Source organism: Vicugna pacos, chromosome 3 (genome assembly GCF_048564905.1).
Source record: "Vicugna pacos chromosome 3, VicPac4, whole genome shotgun sequence".
In the NCBI taxonomy this organism is placed as follows: Eukaryota; Metazoa; Chordata; class Mammalia; order Artiodactyla; family Camelidae; genus Vicugna; species Vicugna pacos.
In genome coordinates this window covers 38,870,519-38,896,040 of record NC_132989.1, presented here as the reverse complement: position 1 = coordinate 38,896,040, position 25,522 = coordinate 38,870,519, and the positions used below count along the sequence as shown (strand labels likewise).

Genomic DNA, 25,522 nt, shown 5'->3' with positions numbered 1-25,522 from the left:
AGATAAAATAACCTAAGGAAATCAGAAATAAGCTGTCAGATATTTAGTCCACAAAAAGTCAGCCTGCAAATGTACCCCAAACACGAAGATTTCCAAACCCCCACCTGACATCACCACGGAGTAATTACTTTCTCCACCAGTCACCATCTTGTCTCTCCTCTCCATCTTACTGTTTTTCTTTCTTTGACAAACTTGTCACCCTTGTCCCCAAAGTCTGCTCCAAGAGCTTCTCTCCTTTTATCAGCCCTCATTCCTGTCAATCTGCAAGGCAGAGCCCGATAGTATAATCTTGCTTCAAAGATCTTCTGGAAGCATGATCTTCTGTAAGCATTCAAAGTCATCAAAATGAGTTCTAAGTCGTAACTGGCAGAAATTTTTTACATCATCTTAAAATCCAAGCATGATGAAAAATGGGTAACAGTAAATGGCTTGCCTAAGTTCATACAGATTTAGGGAAATATACGTAGAAACTATACCTCTTCTGTCTTGCTACAGGATAAAGCATTCCTTTTAAAAATCTCTGAAATAAGCACGATATATACCAAATATTAATGCGATGTAGGGATCATTAATCACTGTTAGAGCTCAGGAAGTTTTAGGATGCTTCGGTTCAGCGCCACAGTAAGGCCCTCTCACCCGTCTGCATGATCACGGCCCCACCACCGTTCCTGATCTCAGAGGTGTGCCTGCTGGAGGGCTGTGAGAGGAGTGCGGATGCACATATGGGGAGTCTCTGTGCTGGGGAGATACCTCCTCATGGAAGGGCTGCTCTAGATTTCAAAGTGAAAGCTTGCGGAGTTGTCCATGGAAAGGAGAGCTTGCCTAGTCCTCACGTGCCAGCGTGGGCAGTGCACCCTCTAGTGACAGCCGTCCAACCTGCAGGGCAAGGCTCAAGTTGGAAAAGGGACCTACTTTGACCGCCCTTTGATAATTCCATGATGGAAATCTTTCCATCAGGAATCTTTCGTTTTTTAATTGTCAACTATTTTATTGGTTTTCCTATCCCATCCTCCACCTAATTTTTCCAAGAAAAGGATTAAAAATTAGGTGCTCAAAGTCCTATACATATCTTTTAGGGAAATACACATGATATTTGAACTGTGAAACATTGTACTCAGTTTTCGGGTCTACCTTGATTTAATCCAGTTGGCATAGTATTTGATAGGCATTTTTGACAAACTGTAGCTTGAGGTTTGTAGCCATTTTCAGTCTCACTGTAGCTAGAATTTTCATCTCACTTTTTCCTTTTTTTAAAAACATTTTTTATTGAGTTGTAGTCATTTTACAATATTGTGTCAAATTCCAGTGCAGAGCACAATTTTTCAGTTATACGTGAACATATATATATTTATTGTCACTTTTTTTTTGTTGTAAGCTACCATAAAATCTTGTATATATTTCCCTGTGCTATACAGTATAATCTTGTTTATCTATTCTACATTTTGAAATCTCAGTCTGTCCCTTTCCACCCCTCGCCCCCTTGGCAACCACAAGTTTGTATTCCATGTCTATGAGTGTTTCTGTTTTATATTTATGGGTTTTTTGTTTGTTTGTTTGTTGTTTTTAGATTTCACATGAGCGATCTCATATGGTATTTTTCTTTCTCTTTCTGGCTTATGTCACTTAGAATGACATTCTCCAGGAACACCCATGTTGCTGCAAATGGCGTTATGTTGTTGGTTTTTATGGCTGAGTAGTATTCCATCGTATAAATATACCACATCTTCTTCATCCAGTCATCTGCTGATGGACATTTAGGCTGTTTCTATGTCTTGGCTATTGTAAATAGTGCTGTTAGGAACATTGAGGTGCAGGTGTCATTTTGAAGTAGGGTTCCTTCTGGATATACGCCCAGAAGTGGGATTTCTGAGTCATATGGTATAAGTCTATTCCTAGTCTCTTGAGGAATCTCCATACTGTTTTCCACAGTGGCTGCACCAAACTGCATTCCCACCAGCCGTGTTGGAGGGTTGCTTTTTCTACACAGCCTCTCCAGCATTTGTCATTTGTGGACTTTTGAATGATGGCCATTCTGACTGGTGTGAGGTTGATACCTCATTGCAGTTTTGATTTGCATTTCTCTGATAATTAGTGATATTGAGTATATTTTCATGTGCCTATTGATCATTTGTATTTCCTCCTTGGAGAATTGCTCGTTTAGGTCTTTTGCCCATTTTTGGATTAGGTTGTTTGGTTGTTTCTTATTAAGTCGTATGAGCTGCTTATATATTCTGGAGATCAAGCCTTTGTCGGTTTTATTTGCAAAAATTTTTTCCCATTCCGTAGGTTGTCATTTTGTTTTACTTATGGTTTCCTTTGCTTTGCAGAAGCTTGTAAGTTTAATTAGGTCCCATATGTTTATTCTTGCTTTTATTTTCCATCAGGAACCTTTTACAAAAGTGTCTATGCCCTCACGGGCACAGACGCACCAATGAACCATTCCACTCAGGGCTGTGCTGCTAGAAAGCCAGACCCAAGGCCATTCCCTGACCAGGACCAGCGGTTTCTCACACCAGCTCAGGGGATCTTGGAGACATAAGCAGCCTTCTTCTCCATCATGTTATCTAAGACATTAGATATCAATTCCTTTTTCTTCTTTCTTCTTGACATACTAAAAGAGTACATGTAAAGTGCCTGGAAAAGAGCCTGACGCACAGTAAACACTCAACAAGCGGGAGCTGTTATAATTCTCCCTCTCTAGCCTTTGGCAGTGGGCCTGGAAAGCACATCATTCAAAGATCTTGAGTCAAATAACTTGAGATACAATCATAGGTCAAAAGTTATTAGTAGTCATTGGCTTTTGACTAATGATAATATCCAATGTTAACTGAACATTTACTGTATGTGTGCATTGTCCTAATTGCTGTATATGTTAACTCATTTAATTCCCATGTCTACTGGAGGTTGGTATAATGCTCAGTCCCCTTTTATAGATTAGGAAACCGCGGCACGCAAAAATGAAATTATTTGCCCAAGACCAAGCAGCTAAGTGCTAGAGTCAGGATTTGAATTCATATGAGTCTGTCTCTAGAGTTCACACTCTTAATTCTCAGACCCATCATTTTTTTTTTTTTTTGAGGGAGAGGAATTTGGGGGAGGTAATTCGGTTTGTTTATTTATTTATTTATTTAAATGGAGGTCCTGGGGATTGAGCTCCGGACACCGTGCATGCTAAGCGCACACTGTACCACTGAGCTATACCCTCCCCCACAATACTCTTCATTCTTACAACTAAGCAAACTTTCCAAGGTCACCCTTCCTCGAAGGCAGGAAGAATTCATACTTTAGACCTTGTTAAGGAAACAAAGAATGGAAAGAACAACAAAATTGTTAAGTTCCATATTAAAAGGACATTCCCATTAATGCTGATATATTACTTATATGAGAAAACCCGAAAGTACTACAGCGTATAAAATGCACAGCTCTATCACAATTTTGACAATTCTAAATACAAACTACTAGTTATAATAAACATTAATCCAACAGTTGGTTAACAATTATTTTCTTGCCTTCTTAGAATTTGTACAGTATTACAGAATTTATACTTTTACAATGTTTTAAATGCATATTTATTATTGAAAAAATTATTTCTAGATAAAATAAGTTATATGTGGTTTTGTCCAAATGCTTTAAATTTTCCACTTTCCCTAAAAGGAACGTTAGATGTGAGATCATTTCCCAAAGCATATTTATCACAGAAAGTTTCATGCTTAAATGATATAATCCAGCATCTTGAGTCATTACTTTGGGAAAAATATTGATTTTTAACAGTAAATGCTTAGCATTAGAAACATTAATAAGGGCTTAAAATCTGTTCATTTAACTCTGTCATGATCTGATTAACCACAGCTTAAAAAACTACTTAATCATATGTATTTTAATTTATGACATCTGACGCTTCTATTAGACCTAAAGACATGTATATAATGCAAAAATGTCTGTCAGCTGGGATAGGCATAGATTACTACCTGTGGACATTTCCAACCGGCAAGTTGTCACAATAAGGCCCATCCAGGGTTCACAGTCCCCACAAGTATATGTGCCTCAAATAGCAATGCCACCTGGCATTAGGATCATGCATCTTGGTTCTCCCACTATTGCAGGTGCTCACTGGGCACTGCCGGTATAACACACGCATACTGTATGCACCCCTTTCTCCCATACTGTTTCAGCCTCCATCTGCTCTGTCATCACTAGCCCTTACAGCTGGTGATGGAAACCCACCAGATACACTTCACCTTCCTATTGCTGGGTGTCTATCCTGGCTCTATCACTTATGGGCTGTGTGATCTTCAAAAAGTTACTTAACCTCTCTGTGCCTTGGTTCCTTGTTTGCAATAGAGATGATAACAATAGTATATCGACTTCCTAGAGTTGATATGATGATTTAATGAGTTAATATTTGTAATGTGCTCATAACAGTGTCTAGTATATACTAAGTATTATGAAAATGCCTATTAAATAAAATTTAGCATAGTCCATGACACTAATGATATAAACACATACCCTGACTCAATGTGTTCCCACTCAACTTTACTTCCAACTTCTCCCCCACATCCTTGCATCTTTGTAAATATTAGAACTACATGCAGAGGCCACAACTTACCAAGTTAATCATTTTATTTTATGGGTAAAATTTCAGTTTAAATCTTCAGTATGTGGATTTCAAATTAAGTGTATGATCAAGCATTAACGGTGGGATGATGTTTAACCTTAAAATGGGAAATACTTTTACAAAGAAATTTTCATTCCTTCTGAGGCAGCGAAAAATTATTTATTATGTATTAAATTTTTGCTCTGCAAAGCAATAGCAGATTGATGAGCTGTTGGGGCCTGAATTATTCTCCAGGTTGAAGGATGCCTTTTGGTTGTATTAATCTTATAGCCCAGAGCTAAAGTACACACGGAGCCTTGCTTCTGATGATCCCCTGCAGAGTCCAGCCCAGCCCAGCCCAGCCCAGCCCACGCCAGCCTGCACCTTGCAAAAGCAGATTCCCTTCCTGCAGCACTGGGTAAACCAAAGGTTCCCTATCCGGGTTATCTTCTCCATCCTGCAGTCTCCATCAAGGTTCCAAGTTTACATTAATTTAGACAGTTTGAACCAAAACTTAGACTGAAGTTTAAAATGTCATTTTAAACAAAAGAAAAGCTCACTTCTCATCCTGCAAAATCCTTGTGTGAAGAATATTCCTCTTAGAAGCACAGTTCCACACCACTGACCCCACTGGACTCTTGTTCTTTCTTTTCCTCCTCACTTCCTCCTCCACCTGCCTGTATTCTGTGGTCACTTATAAGGAGAAATTGCCAGCAGCCCTCACACCTTAAGTAAATTACTATTTCAATAAAAGTGCTAAACACTGCTTTAAAAACTGAAGCATGGATACTTTCTGATTGGTGATTAACTATTTTTACAGAGAGATGGTACATATTCATTTTTATTTATCCAGCACAGACTCTGAAGATTCAGGGGTGGATAAGATGGACATGGTTTGTGCCTTTACAGAGCTATGTTCTGCAAGGAGGGCAGACAAAACAAGGTGTCAGATAATAAATAAAACGCTCACAAATTATGGCTAAATTAAATGATGAACTCAGATGAAAGTCTGGAGAAAACAGAAGAGAATCTACTTGAGAGCCAGGATTTTCAAAACTAGTCACCATATCAGAATCTCCTAGGGAGCTTGTGAAACTCCCAAGTCACACCTCAGATCAATGGAACAATATGTCCGGGAGGTAGGATCAGGCACCAGTTTTGAAAGCTCCTCAGTGATTCCAAAGCATAGCCAAGAATGAGAATCATAATTTTACTCCTCCAGAAAAAAAAGAAAAAAACTTCAGAGCTACAAACACCTAAGAGCAATACGGTTCCCCTTTTGATTATATTTAACTTACTTTTAATACTAGTTGTATGACCTTAAGCAAGTGATTTAACCTCTGTTGACTTTGACTTCCTCATTTGTAAAATGGGTGTGATAATACAATCTTTCTGTGACTACTGTATTAAATAAGATCATGCATGTCAAATGCTCAGCACAGTAACCTACACCTAGAAACTGCTCTGTAAATGCAGGCTGTCCGTACAATCACTGTGGCTGCCACTATCTTTGTCATTTTTATCATTACTGTTACCTGCTCTCTGGCCGAGGATGGGAATTTCCTTAGGGCCTCGAGCTGTCTACCACACAAACTCAGGACCAGCACTTCAGCAGAGTTTTCTTGGGCCTTTAAAAACCTGCAAAGATTTGCTTTCAGATTTCTCCCTCTTGCTTGTACCTGCATGGCTCCATCTTTCTGTTCCACACGTTTCCCTCTTGCGTTGAAGAAAAACAATTGCCAGCTCTGCACAAAAGAGACAGGAGGGTACATGACTTCCCCGGGGCCGTGAGACACTGCGAGGACAGTCCTCTCTCTGCCTACATCCCATCCAGATCTTCTGACAGCTGACCGTCCCAACGCATCCTACAGTCCTCTTCCCCAATTAAATTCCCACTGCCACTGCATCTATGTCTTTGCTAATAACCTGAGCACATTTGTACTTTTCTTTCCTGATCTCTAGATGCAACCTCAGAAAAAAAGAAGCTAGTGCTTTTTTCCCCAAGCATGCAAGTTGGGTGTATATGTAAATATATATATAAAATAATGATCTGCACTATTTCCACACAACTTCCAACTTACCTACAAAATAAGGATAATGTCAAGAATTAGCAGGCCTTAGAATATAAAAACGAATATATGTATGTTCCTATATAACTGAAGCATGGTGCTGTACACCATAAATTGACACAACATTGTAAACTGACTATACTCCAATAAAAATATATTAAAGAATTAGCAGGCCTTTATTTAAAACATACTGCCATCCGTGGTACATGAGTGATACCACCGCACACAAAAATCTGTCTCTATGACAGAACTATGATCTAGTCCCAATTGATAGGATGCTTATAAGAAAATGATGTCTATAGAAGATGTAGACACACACACAGTGAAGCTTGCAGGGGGTACATGCACCCAGCTGCTTCTGTGTGAGAGGATCATTCATATGTCTGAAGACTCTCAGCCATGTGTTCAGAGTCCTTACCAGCATTACTCAGAATGAATTACAGCCAGCGGCCACCTTTGCAATAGATTATTAATATTCATTTTCATCTCCAGTCACTTCTCTTGGTTTCACATATAAAGGCTGAGATCCACTGTGGTTAGCAGAGTGGAGGAAGCAAATAACCAATGTGTCAAATTGATGTACTGCAAGCAGTAAGCGCACGGCCCCCACCACATCTGTGGGAGCCCAGCCTTGGGTGCCTAGCAGACAATTATGAAGCACCTATTGTTCAGTCATGAAAAGGTAAGGTGTACCATTACTTTCAAATTTGGCTATAAAGGATGAAAGGAAATTATCTGATAGAACTACACTGGTGGATGCTAACTTACATATCTACAACGTAACGCTGACCACTTGCAAATGGTTAGTACAGTCATATGGGCTATTGGATTCATAACATTCAGAGAGACAGGGAAATTTTTTCTTCTCCCTCTTCCTCCTGCTCCTTGTCTCTCTGTAACCCAGGATAGCTCCCCTCCTGAGAATAAGAATGCGCTCAGGGCTCTCTGACCCAGCAATCAGACTCCAAAGGTATGACCTCTCATTCAATTGTCTGATAGAGACTGGGATGGAAACATCAAAGGAACTGCTGGTCAAGACTTTTACTTCAATTCTGAGATACAACAAGATGGGGAAAAGCAAAATAAAGAAAGAAAAAATCAAATACAGTGAGAGCATAAGACATTTTCCAATTCCCAAAATATTGCCAAATGCAGCAGAGGACTAAAAATTGGCTCTTGCATTGGCCATTTAAGTCATTTGTCCTAAATCAAAAACAAAGAATGGTCTCTATACTCTAACAACTTGTATTTCTCTTCTTCAAATGATTGCAAAATAAAGGCTCTATTTCGAAAACCAACATAATAAATACAACAGATGCAGGAGGGCAGCCACTGAGTGGCTGGTACATATATGAGTGAGGGAAAGTGCAACATATTGGAAACATACATTACAGGCCATTCTTTAACCATCAGATTTCTGTTGTTTCGAGGATGCGCTCTGGCAAAGAATGGTTGCCTCTGGGCACATACTACACGGTGAAACAGAAAGAGACAGTGCCTGCCAAAAGAATTTATAATCCTCAGGAAGAAGATAAACATGCCGCACTCACACCTTGTTAGTATGCATAAGCGCACAGCCTAATTGTGTAAAAAGGATTTAATATTCTGGGTGCCGACGCTCCATCGAGTTAAGCATCAATGAGCACATATAAGGGAGCTCAGTTTTTCAAGAAACTTTCTTTCGTAACTTTCTATTAAAACCTATTGTTTACACATTATCAGCAGGAAATGCACAACAGGCCAGGGATCTGAGTAAGTGTTCTACCTCATCTTGACCTCAGGCATCAAAGTAAAGCCAGGGATAAGCAATAACCTTTGAGAAATGTGCTGAGAGCTGCCTCACGTTGCTTAAAAACGAAGCGTCCTCTCTCATAATGAAATGCCTCAGGGGAACTGTGCCCTGTCCCAGGCCCCAGGTGTTTCAGCATCCCCTGAGCATGTGCTTCTCTCCTCTTGGTCTCAGAGAGAATTTGCGATGTAGCATTCTGATTTATTCTTTTTGGGTCCAGCATGATGCCATTAAAATATCTCAGATAAGTAAGCAAGTTGGGAGAAAACAAGTAATTCTAATGAATTACCATTGGCACAGAGTTGATGTAGCTCATGGAGATGCCAAAGAATACATCTCAGTGCACAACTCCAGGGGTCACTCTTGACATCGAATTAAAGGAGCTGTTCACACAGAACACACTGCAAATGCTGCTTGGGGAACTGAAGAGTGGAAACCCCAGGCCCCTCGCCAAGCTTCATATGATCTGTTGTATAGAGAGTGTTCAGGTAAGATTTGATGAAACTCTGAAAACACTGGTCTAGGTTACTTCGAGAGAAACTATATTGTCGTAAAACTAAAAACAAAAAACTGTGTTTCCTCTACTTGCGGTTTTCCTGCTTGTTCAGGAAAAGTAAAGAAAGAAAGAGGAAAAACATGTATTGGGCATATGTATGTGTCATACACCGTGATAAGGGGCTGAGCACTTTAAACAGGCACAATTGAAATCAATCATACCAACCTTATGCTTTGATTGCTCGTGTCCCAATTTGCAGAATCTGTGAAACCCAAGATCCAGCGAGGTGAGAGGGTTCCCAGGGGTGAGCAAGCTCGGAAGTGGAAAAGCCCAAGTATGAAGGCAGGACTTAAACTCCAAGACAGCAGAACTCATGATGGCAGGGAGGTCTCTCAGCGCACTGAGCTCTGGCAATCTGTTGAAATTAACATGCTATCATTTGAGATTAAATTTTAGACCTTCTTGTTTCAGACTGTATTGCAGAGAAGCAGGGCAGAAGCCAAAGATTTGACAACTTAGATTTCTATCCATTAACTTATTTTTCAATAGAAATTAGGGAAACCACGATTGTGGTTACTCAGCAGAGCAACAGGGAGAATTTCACATGAATTCCAGGGAAACTGCAGGCAGCCCTGACACGGCCCCTTCCCCATAGCGACACTGAGCAGAGGTCATTTCTTCCTTCCGCCTAGCCTAGCCCCCTCTCCCCCCAGAATCTTCCATTCTACAGCCCTGCTTCACTGCACAGGGGCACGTAAAAGCCTAGGAAGCTAACGGATCTGTGTCCTTTTCCCTTTTAAGTGAGAGTTCCATAGCAGCATCCTAGAGTTTCGTGTTCAGTGTTTTTCATGCAGTAGTTTTGTGAAATCACTCTGTTTTCCTACTTTGCATTTGAGATCATTCTGAATCGGTTCTGTTCAATTTTTCTACTCCCCATTCACCCTGCTGCAATCGTAACTGTATCCTCAAGAGCCATCAAAATAGGGCTGCCTACAACTACCACTCGATCTGCGTTCAAGAGGTACCTTTTGAATAGAAAAATTCTTCAGCTGTACCAAGTTCTAAGACCTTTATCCTCCTTCCTGCCACCATCTCTCAGTCTCCTTTCTCAAGCCCACTCGCTGGGATCAAGTCCTCTGTGACCAGTAGGGAAGAAGAAGAAATGAGAAAGAGAAAATACACTGGGACAGAAGGGGGAGAAGAAAAGTGGAAGGGTGGTGGCTAAGACTGTGAGAGTGCCCCTTTGTGCTGGGTATCTACAGTGGAGTGTGAGGTGCCGGGGTGGGGGGTGTAGCATGGAGAATTTGGGGTGCCAGTGCAGTTATTGTGAATAAATGCACCCAGCATACACATACAAATAAGGCAGGAAACACTAAGGGTGAGGGGAATTAGAATTTGTAGCATACCTACCTTGTAACAGCCCTGTATGTACTGATCAAATCAGTCTAAACAACTCAGTAAGCATTTACAAAGCTAAGAAGCATTTTCTCTCCCACCCAAGAATCCCGATCGCCTGAGAATCTAACGTGTCCACCCTGTGCCCCATTTGCTTCTCCTTCTCTCTAGCTGGCAGGGAGCAGGTTGAACAATTCATCCACATGAGATCTGAAATTACAAATGGACTTTTATTATCCCTATCATTCCTTTCTCCTATTTTCATAAATAATCGGGTTGACTGTACAGAGCCACTTTAAAAATAAGCTGGCATTCTTCATCACACAGCTGGCATAGATTGTTACTCACCCTTGGTTACTCTGACTTGTGAAACTGATCTATATGTAGACGTAAAAATCTGCATAAATACAGTGACATTTTTAAATGGTCTCAAACTTGGGCCAGGAAAGCACACCTAGAAATAAGCGCCATCCTTGGCTAAAAGGTTAATTCTTTTAGCAGCTGAAGAGTGTGCCCTCTTGGGCATATCTCAAAGCTGAGAACTTTTACATAAGGCACAAGCTCACTGGGCACCCAGAGTAAACAACCTTGTTGAGAATGTCGTGTGAAGAACTGCTGTTCAACAGGGTCAGAGGGGGTGAGCAAGGTACAGGGTGGAGGCAGTGAAGTGTAAGGCCACTGCGGGATGGAATTGAAGGCGCTTTAATAATTTGGCCATGTCCAGTGTTAAGAGCGCTATTTGCCTGGCACCAGACATGGGCTAGTGAAAGCACCCAGTGAGTAGGCTTCACTGTAAGAATGCTAAAAACCCACTCCAATGAACTAAAGGGACGATGGCAAAAGGGCTCTGCAGGGTCAGCCAGCCTGCTGACCAAACTGTCAAAAAGGCCAGGCTGGAGGCAGCTAAGAAAGAGCTTAATTATCTAGCCGTTTTCATTTGAGTTGGGGCTGAACAGCAGGAGAAGTGTGCTGGACAACCAATTAGGTTAGTTAGGAGGTTATCCTGTCTAAGATCAGAAACAGAGGTGAGGCAGAGCCTGCCAAGGTCAAACATCAAAGGTCCTCTTGGCCATCAGGGGGTTCCCCTTCTTACTGCGGGCCTGGCCATTCCCACGACCTCACACTTCAGTAGACCTTGATTTCTGGCACCACTGAAATTCTGACCTCCTCACTCAGAGAGAATGTTGTAACCCCTGATGCCCACTGAACTTTAGTCAGTACAATTTTTAAATATCTTACTGCATATTGAGTTTTACTGCCAAATCCTATTCTTATTACAATGCTCTTTTTCAAGGAAATGACAGGATAACAGAAGCACGTTTTTCTGATGGCTGCCATCATCTTAGTTTACCACGTCAACTTCAGGGGCAGGGTCACTCACCAAGACATTTCAGGCAGGAAATATTCATCCTGGTTCCCACCTCAGTTATGTTCCCAGAGAAACCCTTATCCACACTCTGAAAATATCCCGAGTCCTTGACAGTAACTAAATGTAGGGCTAGCACTGCATTGTGCCCCAAGTCACTAAGTTACAACGGAGAATTTGGTACATGACAGAGCTGAAGAGGATTTTAGCCACCCAACTATTTAGAGGGTCTTAGTTTTACTGTACTATTAAGTGCAGACGCACGTCCAGTTGGTTAAACACTCTAAACTTGAAATGGATCAATTCTCCCTGTCATACACAAACTCTCCCTGAAATACACAAACCATCTGAAATGTATAAACTCCAGTCCTCGCCAAAAACAACCCTAAAACCTTATGCCCTCACTTTTACTTTTTGGTTCAAAGATATATTCATACTCACCTACCAAGATCTCCTAAGATGTTTTGATCTCCTACTTCTGGTCGTAAATAAGTGGGCAAGAGAAAGTTAATAATCTATTTGATATATATCTTTTTTAGTAACTTTGACAATTTATACTGTGAACATTTGGATTTAATTAGTAAAGATTTATTTGTGCAACAGTAATTAATAATTACAAAAATGTGATGTATTTTATTAAGGTTATGCTTAATCTTAATAAATAATATTAATAATTAAAGATTAATAATGGCTAGGATATAATAATGCTTTCATTTTTTATATGTTAGAGTTAGCCAATATAATGGGTCTGACTGCTGTAGAATATAATATATTCAGTTTTAAAATACACTGTATTTAAAAATATATGTATATATATATATTTCTCTCTACTATGAGTTTTTTTTTTCTTTTACTTTAAAATACACTTTGAGTTCTGTGTTGGTTTGAGGGGAAAGAAAAATTCATGTTGCTTCAGTGAATAGGATGTGGATAAGAATAAACCCCCACAATTTTACCCCTTCATTAAAATTCATTATTTTGGTATTTGTGGGGGCAGAGGAAGGAATGGTGCTGTCCTCTGCATCACAGCAGATTCCTCTCTAAATGGAGGTATGAAATGCTGCCTGACCCAGCACAATAGCACAGGATAATACATGCCACTTGGTGGATTAAAAATTTATAAGATATTTCCTCATCTCTGCTTGGAATACAAATGAACATATTCTTGTCTCATTTAAACTGATTTCTCACTCGGGGCTGAAGAGACGTGTAACACCTTAAATTCTACAGGCTTTGCTTTTCCGATTATATTACCCAGGAAATAAGCTAAATAACTAGAGTACTTGGCAAGAGACTCACATACCACATAGCAAGCACATATAAATAATCTCCCTTTACATAAAAGTCCCAGTAGGTTGGAATGATAGAGCTTCATCTCACACATGCACACACACACACACACACCTGCACCATATCACTATAACATTTCTCAGTAGACTTCATTCCACATTAAGTATATGTGTGTGTGTGTACTTAACATGCACTATATACACATAACAGCAATTTCATTTTTCCAGATGTTTTTGGCCAGCCACGTGGCAGCACCCTGATGGAATTCTGGTTGGGGGAGCTGTGGGGAGTCATCCCTCAGGAGCACAAAAAAATTCTAGGGCCTGTCTCTTGTCCCATAAGTTACATAGAGGGGAAACATTTTGTTGTGGGTAGTCAGGTATTTGTTTAAATATATCAATAGAGAAAATTCTTTTTCCCATTTAAGGCAAGGGTTGGAGCTAATCTACGAATACATGTTACCTTTTGAAAGATTTATATTAATTTGGCTTGATCTCTGATCGTCTTGAGTAGCAACACTCCTAATAAGGAGGTGTCCTTCCCCCAGGCCCTTCTCTTTCTTGCCTTGCCTTGTGCTGCTGCAGCTACTATGAGAAAACTTAGTAATGTCATCAATTTTGTAATTAGAAATAACCCTGCATGTAAGTAGATTCAGAAAGGACTACAATCATTGTAATACTTGAGTGATTTTATGCTCGGAGATTTTTGTTAAAAATAAACTACTAGTTTTTAATGAAATAAAAGTATTATTCATGCTACCCGAAAAAAAAAGGGGGCTTTTTTAAAGGCATTAGTAAAAGGATAGGGGTAGGGAGCAGAAAGGAAAAATGTTTAAGACCAAATAAAAATTGAATTCCTATAATCATGTAGCAAGAATGAAACGTAAGCCCCAGGCTCCCAGAGATCGAAGAAAAAGGCAGAGAGTTTCAAGGGGAAATCCCAGTTGAGAAGATACTCAGCGAGCCTGTGTAACCATCTGGGGTGACGAATGCAATTCCAAGTGCCCAGCAGAAGAGAACTATCAGAAGCCAACAACTTTTTCCTACAACTTGTCGTGCTCAGGCATACACGGTCCCAAGTACGTTTAGCAGCTGTGCCCTCTGAATCACGTACCCTTTTCCTTACTCCTTGTATCACATCCTTGGAAACAAAAACGACACACACACACAAATCATTCTGCCTCTGTGATTCCCAGTATTACAGATAAGTTCTGATAAAATTCCATATGAAATAAACAATAAGACTTTAGATCTAAACATTCTGCTTTTTTCAAAAATTTGATTTCTACAGCTAGAGTTTTGGAAAGAACTGTAAGAGCTCACTTGGAGCTTACTGCCATATGGCACTTTAACTTGACAAGGAGAATGACTCAGGAGAGTCGGCTGAAAAGCTATCAGAGTTAATTTTTTAAATGCTAAGTAAAAATAGTTGCAAGGTACATCTTTATAGGTTACATTTAGTAAACCAACATAGACCAGTTAGAAAAGGTATTGGAATAATAACTGACATTGAAAATAGCGATTAAAAAACATTATACCTAACAGTAATCCATATAACAAATGTATACAGTTTGAATGAAGAAAAACACAAAGTTTTCTAAGAAATGTAAAAAAAAAAAGGCAAAAGAAATGAAAAGGGATGTTATTTCCTTGGGGAAAAAAAAAAGACTCAGTCTTATAAGATGTCACTTGTTTTAAAATCAATTTATAAATTGTTTGTGATTTAAATCAAGGTCCCAGAGGGATTTAATTTTCTTGGAACCTGGCAAAAAATGTTTAAATTATCTAGAAGAATAAACAGACAAAATAACTGAGGAAAAAAAGATAAAGATTAGAGATGAAAGAAACTAGTTCAATCAGATCTGAAAACATATTATAAAGCTGCAATCATTAAATCTGCAGACAGCACTGAGAGAAAAATCAGTTGTACAGAAACAAAGCCTAACGTATCGAGCAGCTGTCCAAGAGGAATGTAATATGAGCCACATGTATAATTTTAAAATGTTCTAATACCCACATTTCAAAACATAAAAAGAAAAAGTGAAATTATAATTTTAATAATGTTTATATAGTGTTTATGTCATTAATATATCATATATATGCTCAAAATATTATCATTTATAAATATCATAAATATCAAAACTTGTTGAGGTGTTTTCATTCTTTTGTTGTTGTTGTTCTAAGTATTTAAAATCCAGTACATATTTCACATTTACAGCACATCTCAGTTTGGCCTAGCCATATAGTGAGGTGCTTAATAGTCACATAAAGTCACAAGCTACTATACTGGACAGGGCAGGTATAGAGCAAATTTACATGTGATCAAAGGAGTACCATGGATTTAATAAATAGCATTAAAACATTTTCTCCTTTGTTAAAAAAAAAGTTTAAATATCTATCTCAAGCAATGAACAGTATAAGCTTTAAGGAGATAAAAAAAAAGTTAAATGTTTCAACAAGTCAAAGTTTATAAACTTTGTCACAATATAAGTTACTGCCAAATTTTTACAGAGCCGAAAATTCTCCAACTTTAGAAGCAACATAGGAAATCTCAAAACATGTGGCCAGCAGATGTGGTTAGGTAAAATTTCAAGACATTTTCATACATACCTGAGATCTAAAGACAAATGTTAAAAACAAATATTTCCTGCAAATATGACAAACAGGTTTTAGTAATTTTGAGCAGCTCATGTAAATCAAGGTGCAAGCCAGTAAGAACCCCAACAGATAAATGGACGAAGGACAGGAACAGGCAATTTAGAAAAGAAAATAATCAATTGGTAAAAAAAAAAAAAAAAAAAACTAATAGGAGGGGCCACCTCACTAGCAATCCCACAAATACAAATTTAAACAAAAAGGTGGTTTAATGATGTTCCTTCCTCTAACATCCAACATTCATCTCTGCTGTCTTTTCTCATCTTTGATGCAGCATTTCAGGGTGTAGCTATGATTAGCAAATGCTGATACTATATCTCCAGCAACTTGAAAGAATTCTGTAGATAAATAGATTCAAAAATGACTAAAATCATTGTAATACCTGAATTATTTAGTGCTCAAAGAATTTTTAGAGACAGAAAGAAAGAGGCAAAAGGAATATTGTGACACACTTGAGTGGACAAGACCTTAGCCATTTGAAAAACAGTGAAGGATTGAAAAAAACCTGGAATTAAGGGGGTTTTGGTAGAAAAACCCACTACAAATAAAAGCATTACCTATCCCTTATTACATATCAAGCACTGTTCTAAATACTTTCAGGTGTTTAGTCTGTTTACTCCTCATAATCACACCATGAAGGAGAGGTTGTTTTTTTGTTTTTTGTTTTTTGATCATCTCCATCTTACAGATTCAAAAAATGAGGGCTGGAAAGGTTAAATAACTCAGTATGGTTGTACTGCCTTTAAGTGATAAAGTTCCACAGTCTACCCTTTAATTGTCTTCTCTATGCTATCTTTTAGACAAATGAGTCACTTTCAGGCTAAATATGTCCACTTTTCCATTAGTCCTCTGTTCACTAAAGGATGCTTATCAAAGATCAGATGCCTCTGAATGACCTGTCCCCTGGGACCCAGGAACTGCCTGCTGGATCTCTCCACTTGAACGTGCCATCCCCACCTCCAGCTCATCATGCCCCAAACTGACCGAAGCCTCCTCCTCCCAGAACCACTCCTTTTTTCTGTATTCCCCATTTCTAACTGGCACCAGTATCTTCTCAAGTCACACCTGACGTCAATCCTAGAATCTCCTTTCGTTTCTCTTCCCCCACATCTAATCTGTCATCAGGCCCTGGAGACCAGACCTCTCTATAATCTTTCATATTCTGCTCCATCTCTCCCTTTAGTTCATCTTAGTGGTTAAGAACATAGGCTCTAGAAAAACAGCTAGTTAAAATCCTGACTCTGCCACGAACTAGAAATACGACCTTGAGATGTGTCAGCTCAGATCGCTATAACAAAAATACCATAGATTCACAGACTGGATGGCTTAAACAACAAACACCTATTTCTGACAGTCCTGGAGGCTGGAAGTCTGAGATCAGGGGGCCAGCCTGGTCAGGATCGCGGGGAGAGCCCTCCTCCGACTCTGCACGTTGCTGCCTTCTTGCTGAATCCTAACATGGAGGCGAGAGTGAGCGCTGGTCTCCCCTTCCTCTTATAGGGGCAGCAATCCCAACATGGGGGCTCCAGCCTTGGCCTCTCTACGCCTAATCACCCCCAAAGACCCCACCTCCAAATATCATCATATTCAGGATTAGGGCTTCCACAGATGCACCTTGAGGGAACACAAACATTCAGTCCACAGTAAATGGTTTATATAACCTTTCTTTGCCTGAGCTTCTCCATCCGAAAAATAGGGGTAAAAAATGGTACCTATTGCTCACAGTTGATAAAAGGCTTAGATCATATCTGTAAAATGCTTGGGATGGTACCTCTTACAGAATAAATGGAACTTTTCATCATTCCTGCTCATGTTCTTTTTTATCACCCCATAGTGTGATGACTGAGTTTCAGCCCCTCTCACCTTTCACCTGGAAAAGCTACAGTAAACTCATAGTTCTCCTTCCAGCCCCACACTTTTCCACTCCAACATGTATACTGCTGTAACTAATACAAGAGTTGGATGGTGTCAGCAGATAATTTCCCAACACCAGAAAAATAAAGGAGAGGCCGTCTAACACAACAGGCAAGGCCCTCCAGCCTCAGCCCCAGCCGCCATCTGAACCTCCGTGTGTCTCATACTCTGCTGTAGCCCCACTGAATTACTCACAGCGCACTGAAAACCCTGTTACATTGTTTGATTCTCTGATTTTGTTTACAATCCTGTCCACAATCCTCTGCCTGACATGTTTTCTCCTTCCAACTCCATCTTTATCTCAGCACACCTAGAAATTCCTCAATATTTCTAAAAACTGAGTTCATATGTTATTTTTCTACAGAGAATGCCTTGTTTCTTCCTTTTCCCATTTCTTCTACCTAATTTAGAAATAGAAATAACGATTTTTGTTCCACATCACACTCCATACACAGTGCTAGCAAGCAAGTCCAGAAAGGGAAGCCAGTCCTGCTTCCATGCCCAGAAGTGACGGAGCCTTGGCTCGTTGGCTCACACAGTCCACATGTACTTACTGAGTGCCTGCAGCAAGCCAGACTCTGTGCTAAGTGCCAGGGCCTGACTCACAAGTTTGTTGTGTTCTGATGAAAGACTTAGAGACACACTTTAACAGGAGCACCAGTAAATATACAATGACAAACTGAGTGAAATGCTCTGGCGAAAGAAAACATGTTTCTACAGGAGCTTTTACAAAGTATACCAGACTTGGGATGTCACAGACACAGTGTGCCCCAGAACCTCCTATTTAAACTGCAAAAGAAGGGAGGGCAGGGTGTGGATCAGAGAAGACTTCTCTGAAGTAGTGATGGTTCAGTTTACATCTAGGGGTGAGAAGGTATTAAGACGAAGGAATGTGGCAGGCCATATCCAGTCCTACTGAAATTTAAATAAGCCCAGAAACATATAACTGGTACATACACCAGGAATTTTTTTTATGATTATAATGAAGGCCCATGAACTCAGATGTTTGCTACCCTCCCCTGCATCCAGCTTAAAATAGGCAGTGGGTCCTATTTAGTTATCCAACTCCCCAGGTTTCCCTCCTGCACCAGAGAAGGATCAGATCACTTATATCATCATGTAATGTTGATCTTCATTTGCTAGATCAATCAATCATGTGTGTGTGTGTGTGTGTGAAAATAGCCTAAACAGAGTTCAGATCCACATTTTGCCAACCCTCAAATCCAGTATAGCCTTTGGAATGTGCTGTAGCCCCCAGGAGGGAAGAGCCTTTCAGGCAGAGAGCATGACACAAGCCAAGAACCTATAGCAGAAGAAAATCTGATGGCTTTAAGCATCTGAAATAGGGAGAATGTTGATCTGTGGAGTGAGATGAAGCTTGAAGAAACAGTCTAGACAATGTAGGGTCCTGTGAGCCATGTTAAGGATTTGAGCCATTATCCTAAAGGCAACAAAAAGCCAAGGAAAGGTTTTAAACAGGGGTAATAGTATCAGGTTTGCATTTTGAAAATTTATTCTGGCTACAGTGCTGAGAAAGGAACGGAAGAGTGACACAGTGGGTATTCGTCATCAAGTCAGGAGGCTTCTACGTTCATCCAGAGAGGATGTTGGTAGCTTGGACTCGGGAGATAACAGAGGAAAGAGAAGTGGATAGACTTGGGAGAAGTTTAGGGAGTTAAAAATCAAAAAGACTTCTTGATACATTGTACGTGGGGCAAGGGAGGTGTGAAAAGTATCAACTCCTTGGCATCTGAGTCACTTAACTGATGGATGATGGTGCCACGCATAGAAAAGATAGGCTTGAATTATAGACCATGAGTTCAGTCTTGGATGTGTTGAACAAGGTGATTTAGAAATGTCAAGTAGGTAAGTAGAAATAACAGTCAAGCTTGGAGGAAGGTTCTAAGCTGGAGATAACAGATGGAAATTTACCTGTCTGAAGATGACACTTGAGGCCATGGAGTTTGCAACCAATTTTTTTTTAATGAAAGCAAGTTAATTCAGGGAGATACACACTCCACAGATAGAATGCAAGCCAACTCAGAAGGCAAGAGAGACCCTGGGAGATGGGGTCGTCTTAGAAAGTGAGAGTGGCTTAGGGGATGCACATTCCATAGGCAAAATGTGGGTCATCTCAAAAGGTAAGAGGCCAAGAGGTGTGGTGGTGTCCAGTTTAAAAGAAAAATAGATACACTCTATAGACAGAGTGCAGCAGTGAGACAGAGAGAGAGCAACCAAATTTTTGGTTGCAAGAATTAGAAATTCTCCTTGGCTAGCTTAAACAAATGAAGAAAGTGATAATAGATAAAAGAATTCTGTACAAGGAAATATGGTATCACTCTCAAAAACATGTTTAAACCAAAGGGGAAAGTATCAGACCAGCTTTGGGGGTTCAGGCAGTAGAAATCAGTGAAGAATAAATTCAGAGTGCCACACCACAGGAATGATTTAACCCCTAGATTTTTCCATCCTCTGGCATTTGAGGTAAGTATTCCCAGAAGTGAAACTTGCAAGTCTGATTTGTTGCTCAAGAGAGAGCAGGGAACCCTGACTGGTGGTCCCATGAAGACCATACACACTGTGTATGAAGGATATGGCTCCCTCTTCCTCCAAAATAGGGGTGAAATGGCACCAAAGGAAGAAGTAAGAGATACTGGACCAGTAAAAACCAGCAGAACTCCACTAAAGATGTAGATGAGAAAGTCCAGTTAGAACAGAAATGAGGTTAGGTCCGAAGCTTGGGGAATTCCAACACTTAATGCCTAGTTAAAGGAAGAGGCAAAAAGGCAGTGACCAGCAAGGGAGAGGAGAACCAGGAGGGTGTTGCTTCATCAGAGCCAAGGGAGAGAATGTTTCAAGACAGAGGGCATGCCGTTTAGTTGTTAGATAAGATGAAGGCTGAAAACTGCCACTGGCTTTAGTGATGGAGAAGTCATGGGTGACTTTAATGAGAGCTGGTTTGGCGGCTTGATGGGGCAGAAGGCATGGAAAGTGAGGAAGTGGAAGGTAAAGAAATGAAGACAGTGTACGTGCAAAGCTTTAAAGAGTTAGGTCTTAAATACTGTATGACAGCACTTATACATGGAATCTAAAAAACACAACAAACTAGCGAATATAACAAAAAAGAAGCAGGCTCACAGATATAGAGAACAAACTAGTGGTTACAGTGAGAGGGGGCAATGCAGGCGTGGGGAAACGGGAGGTACAAACCACCACGGGGTGTAAGACAGGCTATAAGGATATATTGTACAACCTGGGGAATGAGCCAATATTCTGTAATAACTTAAGGGAAAAAAAGCTAATTCTTGAAGGCGATGAGACACTTATAGCAGAAGATTTGAGTTGAAGGATGTTTTTTTCTTAACCGTTTTTAATGTTTAAATCTTGATGGGCAGAGTAGAGCTGAGGAATCACAGCTAAACATATAAGCTTGAGAGGGGCTAATTATGGAATGTTCTGAGGATAGGAAGTCCTGGTCTCTGCCAGGAGAAAGAAATGTGCAGGGAAGACCAGCCACCTGTCACAGGGCCAGCCATAGCTGTGGGCTTTCCCTATGGTTCAGCATCACATTGCTTTCCTGCCACACTGCACAGCCTACAGGAGAGCAATCCCCTCGAATAATAGCTTGGCATGTCCCCATGCTTGTCCCCAAAAGGCCCACTGTCTCCATGAAAGCTCCCTATTAGCCCAGATTATCAGATTCTTTAAACTTACAAGCTTTTGCACAGCAAAGAAAACCATAAGGCAAACAAAAAGATAACCTATGGAATGGGAGAAAATATCTGCAAACGATCCAACCGACAAGGGCTTTATTTCCAGAATATATGAACAGCTCATACAACTCAATAACAAAAAAATAAGCAACCCATTTCAAAAATGGGCAGAAGACCTAAACAAACATTTCTCCAATGAAGACATACAAATGGCTAATAGGCATGTGAAAAAATGCTCAATATCACTAGTTATCAGAGAAATGCAAATCGAAACTACATTGAGACATTATCTCACACCAGTCAGAATGGCCATCATTAAAAAGTTCACAAATGATAAATGCTGGAGAGGGTGTGGAGAAAAGGGAACCTCCTACACCATTGGTGGGAATTATGGAAAAGCCATTATGGAAAACAGAATGGAGATTCCTTAAAAAACTAAAAATAGACAACATATAATCCAGCAACCCCATTCCCAGGCATATACCTGGAGGAAGCTCTGATTTGAAAAGATACATGCACCCCAATGTTCATAGCAGCACTACTTACAATAACCAAGACATGGAAGCAACCTAAATGTCCATTGACAGATGACTGGATAAAGAAGTTGTGAGAGAGATAGATAGACAGACAGACAGACAGACAGACAGACAGAGTGGAATACTACTCAGCCATAAAAAATGAAATAGAGCCATTGCAGCAACATGGATGAACCTAGAGATTGTCGTACATAGTAAAGTAAGCCAAAAAAGGAAAAAAATACCACATTATATCACTTATATGTGAAATCTGAAATTCTTTAAAAAGGACACAAATGAACTTATTTACAAAACAGAGGCAGACTTACAGATGTAGAAAACAAACTTATGGTTACCAGGGGGAAAAAGGGAGGGTGCGAAGGGATAAATTGGGAGTTCAGGGTTTGCAGATACTAACTACTAAATACAAAATAGATAAAACAACAAGTTCCTGCTGTACAGCACAGGGAACTATATTCCATACTTTGTAATAGCCTATAATGAAAAAGAAGTTGAAAAGAAACATATATGTGTGTGTACATGAATTGCTACACTGTGCACCAGAAATTAACACAACACTGTAAATCGACTGTACTTAAATAATAAATAAAAATAATTCTAAACAGTGGCGACCCAAAGTAGGGAATGCAGACCTTAGAGTAAATTCAGTCTTCACAGGTGCTGGATTCTTTATTGTTAGTCCCACTTCATTCTTCAGCTCAGGCACAATGATCTTTGTAAAATGTCTTAAGAAACTTACAGTAAATAAAAATGATCAATGTTGACCTTCATGGTCTCTTTCCAGTCTTAAAAAAATCTATGATTTTCTTTCTCTTGAGACATTTTCAAGGCCCAAGCTAGCTTCAGTAACAAACCAATGTAAATAGCAGGTGATGGGCCCTGATAAATATCCTGAACTGAAAGAGTAGCCAAAAGGGAGAAAATAGTAAGAAAATTTAATAAAGTTGCAAATATATTTGTAGTTGTCACCAGAGGTGGTAGGAAGCCTCAAAAACTGCCTTGAGAGCAGCTCAAAACTAAGCAGCTGGTTAACACAAGCAGGTACCATTTCTTACCTTTCCCAAACTGTTCTTCCAGAAAGTCAGCGGCTTTAATTTCACTATTCCAAGGGTCAAGATGAGACTCTAGGCAGCCAGCTGTCCCCAGCATGTTGTACTATCAAGACCTGGGTTTGCCAAAAGGGTATAGATTGTTAGCAGCCAAAGGGTGAGTTTTATTGTGGCCATTCAGCCTGGTAATCAGAAATGTATTTTCATCTCTTTGCAGCACAAAGGGAAGTCTTACCTAGAAATAGGACCAAACAGAAAAAAATCAAATCTATTTTTGACTCCTGGACTCTCTTACCACAGCTTCCACATCTTTCCTCCAGCCATCGTCCCGGCCAGCCTTCCCCTTAGATACTCTGGGACCAGAGCCAGAGCTACCATTTTCATTCTACCTTTCTGTGTCTGCTGAAAATAAAATTGCCCAAGAAATGGAACAATTCCTCTGTAATTCCCGCAGCATCCTTCTCTGCTGCACTTCCGGCCTCCGTTTTCCTGCCCGTCTCACACTTGAAATCTGTATCTAACACCTCGGCTGTGGGGACATCCTTTAGTCTTTGCCCTTCAATTTCCTCCATCGTCACGTCTTCTGTACACAGACTGCTCAGAATACTCACTAATGGAAAGCTCTTACGAAATGCAATAAAACTAGTAAAATTATCCACTTTTTACATCAACTGTTCACCCCAGAAGCCTGGTGGGACATCGGACGGTTCCCTGTCAGGTCAAGAATGAAATCACAGGCTTCCTAACCAGTCCTTTTGCATGCTGGTCTGTGTTCTTTGTTTAGAATCATCAGTATACCATCCAGAATAGTGAGTCATTTTTCCGTCATAATTTTTATTTAAAGAGCTAAAAAAAATAGTGATTTTCATTTGGCAACTGATAGAAATGACTAACACTATAAATTCTATGTGTTCTTGTTACAATAAAGCAAATATTTCTCTTGCTGGTTTTTGGTACAGTGCATTCTCAAAGGGCTAACGAGCTTCATCTTTAATCTACTGGTAGCATCTAGTTGGTCCTCTTCTTAACACTTTGTATCTGTCTTTGAGTCAGGGAGAGCATGGTGTTCTGACCGACAGCTTTTAAAGTTCTGTTTCCCCAAAGTGCTAAAGAGTAAATAACTTAGAAGGGGAACGTTTGCCACAGTATCGTACTAATGAAGAGGATCTCAGCTGTTTCCAGAATATTCTTCACAAGGCGACACAACAGGGTAAGTATTCCACTTATAAGTACGTAAATGGAGCCTAGACTTATTAATCCTAAAAACAGCATTCTGTATTTCTTTCAGTTGCCAACCTTCAGTGTGTAACGACGTTGTATACAAATCTGCCCTTTTTTTTCCGCAAAGCCAATTTCCTCCCTATTAATTAACCTCAGTGCTAATTAGGTTATTTAAGACCTATTTGTAGAGTTTACAGAAAATAACAACATATCCATTATGTCAGTAATCAAGCCAAACAAGATTGGGAAGATGCCAGGGATCAAAGCTAATCAGGAGATTCAGAGACAAGGAGAAAAGGGTGCTGTGACTTCAAAAGGCTTTGCATGATAGTGTTACAGCCCTTTGCTTAGTTGTGAGCCATTTCAGAAGGAATCACAGGAAGAATTAACTGAAAGAGGACACTGTAGCTATATGCCAGCGCCACTTCACCTTGATCCTTCCGTCCAGTCACCCTCCACCCTTCCCAAATCACCAAGCCATGACACAGAACATAGGAGGCAGGAATTGTCTGGTTTCCCCAAAATACCTAATTTGCCCAGACTAGAAGAGTTGCTCATGTTTACTGAGAGTCCAATTGTGGTGCGCAGATTTAAAGAAATCCCTCCCCTTGGTAAGTCATAAAGCACGATGTCTGTGCAGGTTTATTTGTGATCAATCAGATGGTATTACCTTAAGTCCTGGGGTCAGTCTGCCCTCTCATTTCCAATACAAGGTGGGATAGGGTAGGGAAATAGAGAAACTACCTTTCAAATCCCACCCTTTTTGAATCCTTTGCAAAAAAATAAAAAGTTCCCTGTACCACCAGTCGTCCTCAAATATCAATGTTACCCATTTCAAGTGCTTACTTATCACTCTGCTAAGTTCCACGAGGCAAACAGGAGTAGGATAAAATATGGTCCCTACGGGTCCTGCCTGGGCATTATAGGAGTGTGTGTGTGTGTGTGTGTGTGTGTGTGTGTGTGTGTGTGTGTGTACATGCGCGCATGCATGCGCATGCGTAGCTGTGCCTCTGTTTCTGGTTTTGGTCTGCTCTCCTGTCCCTAACATCCCCAGCGAGACTCCTTCCAGCCTGCCTCGTCTACCGTCACCCAGCCACAACCACTGATTATTCCGAGGAGTTCCGCACATAGAAGTCAGATGAGCAGCCAGAGAGTAAAGGAATTTCACACAAATCATATTGCACTGAAGTACCACAATGCTTACACTTTCACATTGTACGGTCAGCACAGCTCAGATTTAATTAAAGCATTCAATCGCACCATTACCATTTTTGGTGACAGCTCAGGTGTAAATATATTAAGCACAATTCTTTCCAGGCACTGCTTGTCAGCACTCTCCTTAAATGGCCTTTTGTCTTCTCCAGCCTCTTTCTAAAGCTCTGAACTTTTAGCTTATAAATGATTACTACCTACACACTTCCACCTCCAATTCTCAA

The 25,522-nt window shown here is 40.1% G+C and overlaps 1 pseudogene; it reads right to left on the bottom strand.

The window, feature by feature from the left end:
• LOC102527126 (interferon-related developmental regulator 2-like) overlaps positions 1–23,437 on the bottom strand; it is a 60,936-nt pseudogene extending 37,499 nt beyond the window's left edge.
• Positions 23,438–25,522: the final 2,085 nt, after the last annotated feature.